The sequence below is a fragment of the Pteronotus mesoamericanus genome, unplaced genomic scaffold (genome assembly GCF_021234165.1).
Source record: "Pteronotus mesoamericanus isolate MK-2021 breed Mesoamerican mustached bat unplaced genomic scaffold, CSHL_Meso_final contig_221, whole genome shotgun sequence".
Taxonomy (NCBI): Eukaryota; Metazoa; Chordata; class Mammalia; order Chiroptera; family Mormoopidae; genus Pteronotus; species Pteronotus mesoamericanus.
In genome coordinates, this window is record NW_026555092.1 from 9,431,774 (window position 1) to 9,446,223 (window position 14,450).

The window sequence follows — 14,450 nt, forward strand, 5'->3', positions numbered from 1 at the left end:
CATGATTGTAAAGGATACTTTTTAAATCTAAGACTGCAATTTTAAAAGCTGGGGGTATTTCTGTGCAGGCAAGAACGGAAATGAGTTAAAAGCCTCCTCATGGCACTTTGACTTGCCCCATTGAATTAAATTTTAAGTTAGCCCTGGGAAGGGGCCTGGGAGCCCAGGTCTGGAAGGTTCTCCTGCTTAGTTTGGTATTTGATGATTCTATACACACCAATAACCTGTTTTGTGATCATAAAATGAGTCGTTTGGGCAAAACTAAAAATTCTCTCCTGCTTTGTCAAGCCATTTCCAAAGGCCATTGCTGTGTAACCTGGAAATGGAGCTACCACTGACATTCTTTTACTTTGCTTATGAATAGAACTTTAATTGGAGGGAAAGTGTAAGCCTATATAAACAAGTTATATTTCTACATTGCTTACCTTTTAAAAGATCCTCTGGAAGGAAAGGGAAGTTTAGCAGAAGAACAGGTTTTTAAAGTAGTCTGCCTTTCACCCACTTAGCAGCCATACAATTATTCTAACAAAAGCCTGCATTTCTTCAAAGGGCTAAAAAGCAGGAAATATTAGGGATTAAAAATATTTAAGGCACTTTCATAATTTTTTCTTATGTTAAGGTATCCGAAATGGATTTTAAAAGAAATCTCTAATGAAACAAATATGCAAACAAAACAGAGTTGCAACTTTGAAAAAAAAAATCCCTTTTTCTTCCTTTGATTTTGTATAGTTATATTTCAAGAGGTGGTAAAATCACTTTTCTTTCTGCCTCTCGAACAAAAATGATCATTAAAACATCATAAATTGGCTTGTAAATATTAGTCATTGTAGAGTCAAAAAGTGTTTAAACTGTATTTAGAAGTTAAATACTAGCTACGGCTGCTCAAACTGTGGCCCGCCCACCCGCGCGTACTGGCATGTGAGTTGTTTGATAACAGCCCACACGGTAGGACCTTGTATTAGTCTGCAGTAGATTGGTAATTTAAAACCTGGTCTTTTATCACAGATAGTTTAAAAATTATTGTTCTATATCAAGAGTTACACATAAGTTGAAACTTATTAAGGACCAGAAACACATTTCTTAATCTGAAATGACTATATTAGCTGATTTTTGTTTTTTTAAACAACTGTATTTTTTAAAATGTTTTATTTATTTATTTTTAGAGAGAGGGGAAGGGAGGGGGAAACAGAGGGAGAGAAAGAAACAGCATCAATCAGTTGCTTCTTGTAAGGGCAACCAGGCATGTGCCCCAGCAATCAAACAGGTAACCTCTTGCTTTCGGGGACAGTGCCCAAGCATCTGAGCCACATCGGTCAGGGCTAGCTATTGTTTTAAAAGATGGATCTTAGCAGAAGCCAATCCTAAATGGATGTATTGAAGCTATACTTTGCAAGGAGTTCTGTTTGATGTTTTTGCTCTTTCTGTTTAAAGTATTTTTGATGTTTTCATATGACTTTTCTACCTCACAGTTTAACTTCTCTGCCTACTTTCTTTGGTAGAGCAAAGAGCCTCTTCAGTGACCTCATGATCTATTCACATCCCTGGGTGCAAAGTAAAAAATTTTGCATTAGAGAAATCATTGTAAGACAGTGATCCTCAACTGAGGGTGATTCTGCCCCCCAGGGGAGATCTGGCACTGTCTGGAGATGTTCTTATTGTTACAACTGGGGCAGGGTGCTGCTAGCACCTAGTGGGTGGGGAAGAGGATGGTGCTAAACATCCTACAATCCATAGCACGTCCTCTTACAGCAAAGACTTGTCTAGTTCAAAATGTTAAGAGTTCAAGGTTAAGAAACCCTACTAAAAATTAGAATAAAAAAAAAAATGACGTTGAGTGAATTTAATTTTGTGTTATATTTTAGGCTACCATTTTCTGTCTAAATATTTGATACACCCTTATCCTCCACAAGTTTTGGAAAATAGTGGATGAGTAAAATGGGGAGTGAAGGCCAAATTATTCATAATTTGCCCAAAATCTGATTGGGTTTGTAATGTGGAAATTTGGAAATTCTGACTCTGAATCATACCCCTAGACCCATTCTAGGCTTTGATCATTTTATTAGATTTTGAAGTAGGAGACTCATTGGAAGGAAAACAGAACATGAAGTTTTAATATTTAAATAATTCTCTTTTTTCCATAATGTTTCATATCGTTGCATTCCTGGTTGGCTGTTTAGAGTTTGCATTGGCATTTGTAATAACTGGATCACTGAATTTTGTCACTTTTATAGGAGATCTTTGTCTGGACTATCAGATCATAAACTGTCCTGTTTTAAATTTATGTTTATATTTGGTGGTCAGTATTTATAATCTGCACAGTGTCTTTGAGGTTTAATTTGTGGAGTTGGTGATTTTTTTTTTTATAATAAGTAAATTCACAGTTGGGTCCAACAGACCATTAGTGATTTAGGTTATATTCTGGCATCTTTCTCGCACATTCTGTCCAAGTTCACAAAGGGATACCTTTACCTTATATTAGATATATTGCATGAATGGGAACAGGATTCTTACTTATAATGTAATTAAAGTGGCGTCGTTGGGAAGTTGTTTCGCTTGGGGGAAGGGGACAGGTTTCTTAGCAAGGGTGGGGGAGGAATGTAAATAAGGCCTGTAATTGTAATAAATTAAAAAATGATGTAGAGCATCATGACTTATGGTCATTTGGCAGAAAGATTCCATTCTGGTGTAAATATTTTGGTGGCCACTAGACTTTGAATATTTCTTAAGAAAATGACAGACCTAGTAGTCTGCAGAATATTGTGGAATTGATTAGTCTGGTGGTTCAGAATACTATGATGGCTTTTTTTGTTATTGTGGTTAATTGATGTTGCAACAAACCCCTTAGAAAGGCCACAGGAAGGGCTACATGTACTGATTCTGAGGGCAGTGGGGAAGACTGGAATGGCCTTTGGTCAACTCAATTCAGGCTGTTTCATTTGGACTTCTAGGTTTTTATTGCGTGTCCCTTGTGAGGTGTAGTATAACGGCGTAGGGTGGGGCAAAGGGTTGGGTGGGTGAGAAATTCCTATTGCGTTCTGTTTTGAGCATTACTGCTGTACTTCCTGTTGTTGTTGGTCTTTTACAGCTTGCCTGGTGCTTTCACAGGATCACACTATCTTTTGACCCAAAAAAGGGGACATTTTTTGCAGTTACTTCTGATGGGCAATGTTTTCATTGATTTTTTTCAATATTTCCACAATATCTCTTATTACTATGTTCTTCCAACCTGTCATTATAGGGCTGAAAATTTGAATTCTTTTTTTCAAATAATGCTTCTGTAGAGATAAATAAAAAGTTTTTTGTTTGGCAGGAATAGTTTTGTTGGTTTCTAACATGTCCTAGTTTTAAAAGGTGACACTAATTCACACCATTGTGACCAGATTATCTAGAACCTTCCTAATTTAAGAAGGATATTCAGCATCTCCTCTGACCCTCCAGGTAGATAATTTTACCATTGCCAATTCTTCATTGACAACTGTGATTTTTAGGAGCTATCCATCATCTGAGTTTTGGACAAGCAAATGACCCATACCAGGCAAGTATGGGAGCTATCCTGGCTTAAAAGCCTCTTATCCCGTGGGAGCAAATATCTTTTATAACAACTCCATAGACATAGCTTCTAGGGTCCCTGCAAGAGAAATATCTGCTCCAAGAGTCACTGTATTTAGAGAAGCCCAGAGCTGTGGCTTCTTATTAGGTATTTATAGTTCTCACAGTCTGGATGCAATTTAAGGGGTCATTTCTACCATATGTAATGTTGCCTAGCAACATAGTTGACATACTACTCTAGTAGGTTGTCAGGGGAACAGAGCTAGAGAGTTAACCAGAGGTCAGATTCTCACAGCGAACGGGAAAAGATTCTGTTAATCCTTTACCAAACAGTATGCTAAGCAGTTGCACAATAGACACTCCACCTAGTTTCTCTAAAATATAACCAGGGGAATTTGCTATTAAAATATAGCTACCACCAACTAACTTTTTCTCTCTTGAAGAGTGTTCATTCTTTGTGCTTAGCTGCTTGTAGTTAATATGCTGTTTGCAAATTTTTCTGAGATATGTGTAAGAGTTGGATAAATAGTCAAAATGGTCCTGTCAAAATGTCAAGTATCCTTTGGTGCTACTCCCAATAGGCAGGTATAGTATGACGTATTATAGGGACATTGAATGGAAATTTCTGGGGAGCCCATCAGTCACACTTTCAGGGGAACCTATGTCCACCTAGCAACCAAACACTAGGCTCCTGGTAATGGTGCCTCTTATTGCTATGTTATGTGGTACTACTCTTGCCTGCTTCTGTTGCTCCTCGGCAGATCAATAAGTGAGGATACTGGGTTATTTATTCAACAGTTATCCAACAGTTATTTATGTAGTCCTTATTATGTGTCAGGCGCTAGGGGGACATCAATGAATAAGCAAGATCTCTGTCCCCAAGGAACTTGCAGTGCATAATCAGGAAGACTAGCAATTAAGCAATACAGTTTTGGGTGTGACAGTAGGGACAAGGACAGGGCGTGCTGGGTAGAGCACCTGGCTCAGTTTTAGAGTGTCAGTGATGTGACAGAGAAACATCGACTGGCCTTCCGACCAGCCGGCCAGCCAGGACTGAACCTGTAACCCAGGCACGTGCCCTCTCTGGGAATTGAGCTGGCAGCTCTTTGCCTTGCAGAACAAGGACCAACCAACTAAGCCACACTGATCAGGGCCATAGAGGCTTTCTTGTCTAAGCTTGTGTTATTGTGATCTTTCCCATCCAGTGAACTTCTAGCTTTGGGATACAATTTATAAACAATTTAAACAGGCATTTCCTGCCTTTTCCAAACATGGTGGTTTTGGACATTAACAGTGTTTAAATTACTCATTTTATTTAGGTATGTAAATTTACTATGAGTGTTTTAGAATATCCCGGTCTTTAGAAAATATACCTTAGATGCTATGGTGTTCTTATTAAAAAGAAACAAACAACAACTTCCATTACCTTGATCCAGTGTAATAAGATAGAACAAAGATATTGTTACTGTGACAGAGATGGAGGAACCCCCACTGCATCTGGTTTTGGTCTTGGCTGGCCATGAAAACTAGTTACTACCCCAGAAATTGGGATAGATCTGGGACAGGACCATTAAGTCAAGGGTTTGGGAAATAGAAACAGTGTTAGAGATAGTCAGGTCCAACTCCATTTTATAAAGAGATGAAATGATTAGTTCCTAGTTCCTACACCTCTAGTTGGGATCAGATACCAGGTCTTGCCAGGACAATGCTGATAACAAACACGTTTGGGTAAGAAGCGAAGAGCATCTGTAGATAGCATTTGCTTCCTTGGGGTACCCATCAGACTGACACCACAGAAAAGGAAAATGCTGTGTTCACCTCACATAGCTTTGTGTAATCATGGCCTACATTCTTGTAATGCTTAGACAGGGAGGGGGGAAATCACGTGTTAAGCATGGGGGTGTTTATTTAATTTTTTTGCCAATAATATCCACACATATCTGAAGCAACATAAACCACCATCAACACACATGCACACACACACGGCAAATAAAAATCTTTATTGTCCACTTATTTAATATGTACCATGTATTTGATTTTAATATATTCCTTTTGTTTGTAAAAACCCCCAAAATTAAAAAAAATTACAACATTATCTTGAAATTACTTTTGCCAACCTCTCTGCCAATTTGCCAATTTGAAATATAAATTGGGCACGATTCAGGGAAGTTAACAAGGACAATCTTATTTGAAAAAACAACAACAAAAAAAACACCCTACATATATTTAAGACAGCAACCCATATAATATTATAGTATTGAGTGAAAATACATTTTAGGTATTTCTTGACTCAGTAAATTTTAATAAGTGTACTGCAAAAGGTAATTTTATATAAAGGTCTGTGATAATATATAACAGTTATTAGTAAAACAGATTAGCTACTTTATGATCTAAAAATACCTAGAAGCAGGGTTTCTGGTTGTTAATGAAATATTTATCAAGTTTTGGATTAAAATTAATGCAAATCATCTTTAATTGGTTCAATCAACCTCGGGGGGTAGACAGGACATAGTCTCAAAATAAATTTTTGTTTTGGTTTATATAAGTCAGATGGAGACACATAGGAACAGCCTCAGCCAGATTCAAGAAAAAGTCTTTTGTTCCTTTATTGCTTATTTTATCTTCAGAAACAAATGTAATTTAACTATTTTCTGTGCCTTCCAGAATTTTTAAATTGACCTAAATTGGATAACTGCAAATTTTAGAATGACTAAGGTCAAAATGGTTAAAACAGTTTCTTTAGAATGAATGAAACAAATTAAGGTTTGATTCCCGCACATGGATGAGTTAATAATCCTTCCTAATTTAAATTTAGTTAACTGTTTTTCTCCGTGCAATTATTTTATATGAATTTCTAATGAGGAATTTACAAATAAGATATTAGTTAAGGGGGAAGAAAAGCAAGCTATTTAATAGACCTCCAAACAAAAGAAGCTTCTGTTGAAGTCTTCCCACCTCTCCGACCACTGGAGTTAGGACCAATTACTCCCTTCCTTACACGACATGTTTTCTGGACAGAGTATTCCAAGCCAGAACATTTTAGATTCTACAAAAGAAGACTGACCACTGCTTGATTAATGGGTGGGTAATCATTCACGGGAAGCAATATAAGCAAAAACTAGTGGCAGGCAACACAAAAATCAGAAAAGACACAATCATTCTAAACTCTGAGTTTTATAGTCACACACTTTCCCATGACTCTTAGAAGAAAAACAGTAACTGACTTTATCTTTGGCTGTCAAGTTGCCAAGTGGATTAGTTCCTCTTACAAAGGCACTTGTCAAAACAGCTATCAAAAAAAGAGAAGATGAAGTTGGAAGGGATCCTGACCATTTAAACAATAGCAACAGATACCTTTTTTAAGGAGTGGGAAACTTTCTGCTTTTTAGAACTGAGTCAGTCTTTATGTTAAAGTGACTATGTACCAAGTCTGTTTATATGGTTCAATGTTGTCCAGGTTGTGTGTTGTTTTGCTATTTTTACTTTTTATATATAAAGACCTAAAAATAAAGTAATAAGTTAGTGGATATAATCTATATAATCTAGATCTGACTCTCATTTCTGTTGTCTTGGTATTCCATTTTTAACATAAATCTTTAAGAAGTGCCTATTTTTGTTTCAAAATTCCTTTCTGCTTAAACAACAATTTCAAATATTTATCTTTTGAAGACGGGAAGTTGGTTCAGTTTTAGCGATGTATTGATTTAATTTTACATTTAGAAAAAAATGTAGAGGTTGGGTTTATTTCAGATTGGCTGGGCTTACTTCAGCTCTTGAGAAAAGCATTTATAGCCTATAGATTGTTAAAAGATTCTCTATAACAATATAGAACTGCTAACACTAAACACTAAATATACTTTCCATCCCTTTGAAGACTCATTAACTTCATTTAGTAAGAGGGGGAAAAAAAGGACTATCTAAAACAGGGCAGGCCAAATCCTGCTCACTTCCTATATTTTGCAAGTAAAGTTTTGTTAGGAACACAGACACACCCATTCCTTTCCATATTGTATATGCCAGCTTTTGCACTACAGTGGCAAAGCTGTGGTGTTGTGACAGACGCCTTTCATCTGCAGAGTTCGAAATAGTGACTATCTGACACTTTACAGAGTTTGCCCACCAGTGATCTAGAATGTCGGTGGGGACAAGAGATCTGTTATTCCCTATGTAGGGACGGTGGAGGTGGGGTAGGTTGCACCATCTCAGCGAGCATCTCTAGGATTTACACCAATCTAGTATGTATGGACCGATCTTTGAGCATCACTAAAATTTAAACATGTCTAATATGTATGAAGGTCAGTGGAGGGGCAAAGCCGATCTGTGCCAAATTTTTAGGAGGAAGTCACTAGATGTATCTGACCAAGAGAAAAGATGGTCATGGCTCAGCTCCAGAGAAGTGTGCCTGAGCCTTCACTGTGAGCACTACAAAGAGAAATTAAAGAAGCGTGAATCCAAAATCTTGGTGAGATGCTGAGAGCTCAATGGGCATCATTGCTTTGAACATCTGTCAAAAGCATGAAGCACAGTGCAAGTGCTGGAGCCCTGGCTGCCCGGCACTTCAGCTCTATACATCCTCAGTGGATTCCTAGTATGGCTGTAGCTCAAAGCAGTAGCAAGAGAGGTTAAATCCACATGGGTGGGCTCTAATAATGCTCACTGAAGGCAGCTACGAATTCAGCAGCTAAACACCTGTTTTGGTCAGGGCACAGGGGGGTTCGGATGCAAATTAAGTTTAAGAGCAATTTTTCTAAAATTTTATTTATTGATTTTTAGAGAGAGAGGAAGGGGAAGAGACAGAAACATTGAGTTGCTGTTCCACTTACATATTTATGTGTTCATTGGTTGATTCTTGTGTGTGCCCTGACTGGGGATAGAATCCGCAACCTTGGTGCATCCAGATGACGCTCCAACCAGCTGAGCTATTCAGCCAGGGCTGAGAACATTTTTTCAAAAGGATTTGTGCCAAGATTAAAATGAGTGATTTCAGGAGCACCCTATGGGAGGAAATTGGCAGATCACCTGAAATTAGAAAGTAAGGACTGAGACTGGGCCAGTCCCTCATGGTCCTTGTCTATGCTCCTTTTCTGCTTCTCTCTGCCTGTGTGAAGTTCTCCAGCCTCTCTCAGAAGACTGGCTTGCGTCTGCCCATTCATCAGCTGTAGATGGCTGCCCCATCTCTGACATGACTATTGTCCTGTCCTTTGGTTAAAAACTTTCAAGGAAAACATCTCAGTTTCACCCAGCAAATGCTGGGTTCCCTTGAGTCAGATGGCACACCTTAGGTCAGGCAGCATGGGCTCTGGGAGGTAGCAGGGGTTAGGAGACGTCATTTAGAAGTTGGGGCTGGGTGGTGGTGAAGGGAACAGACCCTCTGAGAACAGGCCCTGATGAGGGCAGGAATACTGACCTGCATGTCTCCTATATCCTGAAAATTAAAGCAGACGGGACATTTTTCTGTTGAGAACATGCATGATACACTTTCATGCATGATACCTGAAATCCCAGAATCAATGAGGGGGGGGGGGGACTGCAGGTGTTGTAGGGTTTTCCATTAATAGGGGATCAAAAGTCTAATTTAGTTACATACCCAAAAGAACTGAATATGAAAATAGATGTTCAAATAAAAACTTGTATGCAAACTCAAACATTCATAGCAGCATTATTCACAACAGCCAAAAGGTGGAAACACCCAAATGTCCAGCAACTGGTGAATGGATAAACAAAATGTGGTATATTCATACATTGGAGTATTACTCATTCATGAAAAGGAATGAAGTCCTGATACACACTGTCAGATAACTTGAAAACATGACGCTAGGTGAGACAGGCCAGTCACAGAGGACATAATATTGTGTAATTCCATTTTTAGAAAATATCCAGGATAGACAAAGCCTTAGAACAGAAAGCAGAGTGGCAGTTAGGACGGGCTGGGTGGGCTGGAGGGAATGACTGCTGATGGGCGCAGGTTTCACTTCCAGGTGACGGAAAAGTTCCAGAACAAGATAGTGGTGATGGTTGCGTAAGATCATGAAAGTACTTAATACTACCGAATTATCCTTTAAAAGGGTAAATTTTGTTATATGTATTTAACACCACGTTTTTAAAATTACAGAATGCATTTTCAGTCAATATTGTTTCTGGAATTCTGTGGATTCACTAAAGGACTAGGGAGCAAAGGCTCCAGCGACAGCGCCCCGGGCTCTGACCACCCAGGCGACGCCCTGGCGGCCCCGTGCGGCCCGAGGCGCGGTGCGTTTACCGGTCCCTGGCCTCCCAGCCGGGCCAGCGGCGGGAGGAGCAGAGGCAAGCGGGCGCCATTTCCAACCCTGGGAGCAGTGACCGCGACGCGCCGACTCCGAGGGGCTGGAGATGATCACAAAGGTGGCGCAGGGCGCAGCCTCGGGGCGGTGGCCCGTGGTGAGAGGCGGGCAGCGCCGGGGAGCACCAGCTCCTGGGCTGTGCGCCTGTCTGGCCCGGGCGTCCCGACCCCGCCCCACCAGCGATCCTAGGCAGTGCGCCCGGGAGGATCTATGGGACAATGGCCGTGCTGTCGCCTCCCGCGACCGCCTCGCCTCCCTGCCTGGCGGCGGCGCGGGGATACGCGGGAAGGCACGCGGAGCCTCCCGCAGCGGCAGCGGGAAGGGGGTGCGGTGCCGGCGCCGGGTGTGTCTGGAGCCGTCGGGCTCCGCGGACTCCCGGACTCCCGGACTCCCGAGGGCTCCGCGTCTGGCTGGGATCCGATCGCTCAGCACGTGTCTGGCGGCCCGCCCATTGGGGCGAACGGGGGCGGACCAGCTAATTAGTAAAATCTTTCCCCTACTTGGTTTTGTTTCAAGCTATGCATTTCAGGCAGGACTATCACAGAAGTGATGCCGCGTTCTTCTCCCTGCCTCACATCAAGCGGCACACAATTTCAGCTAGTCAGTTTGTCTCGATGATATTCACTTTGATCCTTGATTAAGATGCCGTCTGCCACGCTTCTCCACTGTAAAGTTACACATTTTCCTTTTGTAATTGTTAAGTATTATATATGGAGGTACTTTAAAACTACATAAATCACCTAATTCTCATCAAACCTTTACAATTTTATTTATTTTTTATATCAGATGGACTCATCATGTAATCTGTTTTATCCATTGGGCTATACTATGTTCCTATCATTTATTTTAATGATCAAATTGTACCAATATGGCCAGTGGAAGCTCATTCCAGCCAGTTTTTATGCCGACTTGACATGTCCCTATTGTCACTTGAACACCTCCTTTCTTGCACAAGATGTGCGAGGCTCATCTTGTACTTTATCCCTGTGCCAGCCCTGGAATTAGATACTTCTACAAGGAACTTGGTTCTCTTTAGTAGAGAGCGGTTAGTTAGACACCAAAATCCAGATGCTAGATGTGCTTATTGCTTTTGAAGTGTTCTGCTTTCATGCTGTCTGGGGCATTTCCCATAGAGAGATAGCTAGTTAGGTAGAGTGACAGTTTTATATATAGATATGGACATATAGAAATAACTCCAGGTAAAAATCCAATACCATGGGAGCCATTTCTAATTTTCTCCCTCATCATGATTTTTGGTAAATGTGCTGTTAAGGTGAACACTACCACATTTATTCTTTCAAAAATTTTTATTTTCCTCATTAAAGGAAAATATTACCATCAATAACATGGGAAACTACAAAAAAGTAAAGGGAATAAATTGACCATAATCTCAGCATAACAATACAACTATATTTTATAGATTTACTTCTAGCCTTTTCCAATGTGTAGATCTCCTTTTCTGAGTTACAAAAAATTATGCTGTATATACAATTCTGTACACTTTGTTTTCCCAGTCAATATTGCAGGGAGAGGCAATTACAGCCCACAGGCCAAACCTGGCCTATTATTAGTTTTTGTCCATGAAGTAAAGCTGGTTTTTAAATTCTAAATGGTTAAACAAAATCAAAAGAGGAATAATATATGGTGACATGTGAAAGTTATATGAACTTCAAATTTAAGTGTACGCGAATTAAGTTTCATTGGAACACAATCATGCATATTTATTTATATACTGTCTATGGCAGCTTTTTGCTAACAGCAGTGTCAAATAGTTGTAAAAGAAACTCTACTGCCCCCAAAGCGTAAATACTATTTGGCCCTTTACAGAAAAAGTTTGTCAGCGCTTGAAATACTGTATCTGAATCATGTTATTAAATTGGCTGCTAGGTCTGTCCTTCAAAATGTTAGAGAAGTGATAACAATAATACTCAGCACATTTTAGGAGCTCAACAAAGGAATTTCTTCCAAATTTAAGAAGGGAAGGGATTAGGCAGAAAAGAAGGAAGAGGGATAATGATTTTTAGACATGTCTCTTTTCAGGCATCTGTTGAATTTTTTATTCCCAATGGAAAAAAATGTTTTCTCACTAGTCATTAAGAAGAAAGATAAGGTCTTTCATCAATCTTTCATGGCTAAAATAATAGCTTCCTAAATGTCCTTTTGAAAAGTTATTTGGGACCAAAATAACCTTGTCACTACCAAATTAGTAATACATCTAATTTTAACTTATCTTTGGAGAAGCTTTGGTGAATTATTTATTTATTTACTTTTAAAGTTTAAAAAAAAAATTATTAATTTAAGAAAGAGAGAGGAAGTAGGGGGAAGGGGAGAGAGACAGAGAGACATCAATTTGTTGTTCCTTTTATTTATTATGCATTCACTGGTTGATTCTTATAGGTGCTCTGACCCAGAAGCATATGGGGACAACACTCTAACCAGCTGAGCTATCTGGCCAGGGCCACTTTGGTGAATTTTCAAAACGGCCCTGTAACAAACTTGGGAAGATGGTGGGGAGCTGAAGAGGCCTCTCCTACCTTTGTCCCTCACCCCACCCCAGCCCTGTGGGCTACACCGGAATAAATGCTGACACCTTTTTTTAGATCTCTTCGGCCAAAAACCAGTCATAAGTTTATTATTTTTATGATTTACGTCTGCAGTTTCTTAAAGTGGCAGTATATTATTTTAATAATTCTCCTGTTGAGAGGTGGGCGTCTTTGTACTCTCCCTTTGAGTCTGGGTGGGCTTGTGCTATGCCCTGTGGAGTACTGCGGAGGTGATGTATGATTTCTGAGGCTAGGAAACGCCATGCACTCTCCACCTAACTTTCTTGAAATGCTGGTTTTTGGGACCTGCCCTCTGATCTGCTCCTCCGTGGAACCCAGCCACCCTGTGGCAGAGAGCATGTAGGTAGTCTGTCCCTGGCCCTGCAGCTCAGTTGTTTAGAGCATTGTCCAGATACACTAAGGTTGTGGGTCAGATCCCCAGTCAGGGCACATACAAGAACAATGCATAAATAAGTGGAACAACAAAAATCCATGTTTTTATTTTCTCTCCAATATATATATAAATGTTTATATATATTCTTCATGAATATATATATACGTATATATTTTTTTTCTGCACAACAGTCGAGTCCAGCCCTCAGCCTCTTCGGCCCAGGCTCAGCCATGTGAGCAAGAAAGCCACCTTGGAGTGAGTCCTGCATCCCCCACCGCTCTGGCTCCTACCTGTTAGTCACCAGCTGAGGCGTAGGACAGGGTGGACAGAGGAGAGCATCCCCACTGTGCCTTTTCAGATCCACAGAATCAATAATGAATTGTATGATAAAAATACAGAAATCAATAAAAAACATCAATGAGCCATGGTGGAATGGCTCAGTTGGTTGGCTTGTCTTCCATCCACCGAAAGGTTACAGGTTTGATCTTTGGTCGGGGTGTGTATGGGAGGCAACCAATTGTTTCTTTCACATTGATCCTTCTTTCTCTCTCCCTTCCTCCCTCTCTAAAAATCAATAAACATATCCTTAGGTGAGGATTAAAAAAATATCAATCATAAGCATAATAGAATGGTTGTTGTTTCATACCACTAAGTTTGGGGTAGTTCTATAGCAATAGTAACTGGAACAATACCATCTCAATAAAGGAATTTATATAACACCATAAAATAAGCGTAAACAATAAAAAGCAGAGGGGTAATTAAAGCTAAAAATAGTATATCTGAATATTGACTGTAGTTCTGAGTTTTCTAGTAGCCAAAATTATAAGCAGAGAGATTGCCAAATGTAATAGTTCTCATTTTATAATAATAAGAAAGATTATTATTTGTCAGAAGAAAGGAAGTTTTTCTGCCATTAAACTCTAATAGGACTTTATTAAACCATTTCCTCTATAAGGGATATTGAAAAATATAATGGGAAAATTTTTTATCAGCAGTTTTATAGAATTCACAAGGGCTGTTTCTAATATGGACCATCAATAAACTCCAAGTACACAACACTAAATCATAAACTAAGATTGCCTAAGTGTGTAGCTTACTTCTGGGACAGAGCTTGTAAAATCTAGAGGAACGAATGGTTAGCACATTCCTTTGACCCTCTGAGCAGTCATATCAACCAGGCTTTCAGCAAGGACTTGTCATCAGCCAATAAGTTAAACAATACATTTTCTGGGCCCTGGCCCAGTGCCTAAGTTGGTTGTAGTGTCCTCCCATATACTGAGAGGTTGTGGGTTCAATCCCCAGTTGAGGTACATTTGGGAGGTGACCCATAAATGTTTCTCTCTCAAACTGATTTTTATCTCTCTCTAAAATCAATTTTCAAAAAATTTTCTGGTGAATATATGGCTTACAGGAAGTCTGTCATGTTGATTGAAGGTAGTCTTTTCAGGCTTTAAAATACAAGAAAAAAGGCAGCAATGCCTACATGTCATGTGTGTGTTGGGGGGAGGCTATAGACCATAGGCAGGGCTACAATTTCTTTCAAAAATAATTTTGAAACTCATTAGAAACAAGCAACTCAATTTTTAAAAATGAGCAAAATATTTGAATTTCATCAAAGAAGATATATGGATGGCAAATAAACAC

General features: G+C 39.6%; 1 protein-coding gene across 1 annotated transcript in view; it reads left to right on the forward strand.

The window, feature by feature from the left end:
* The window catches only part of ZBTB8A (zinc finger and BTB domain containing 8A), a 56,159-nt gene that overhangs the window by 612 nt on the left and 41,097 nt on the right, over positions 1 to 14,450 (forward strand). The gene's annotated exons all lie outside the window — the stretch shown is intronic.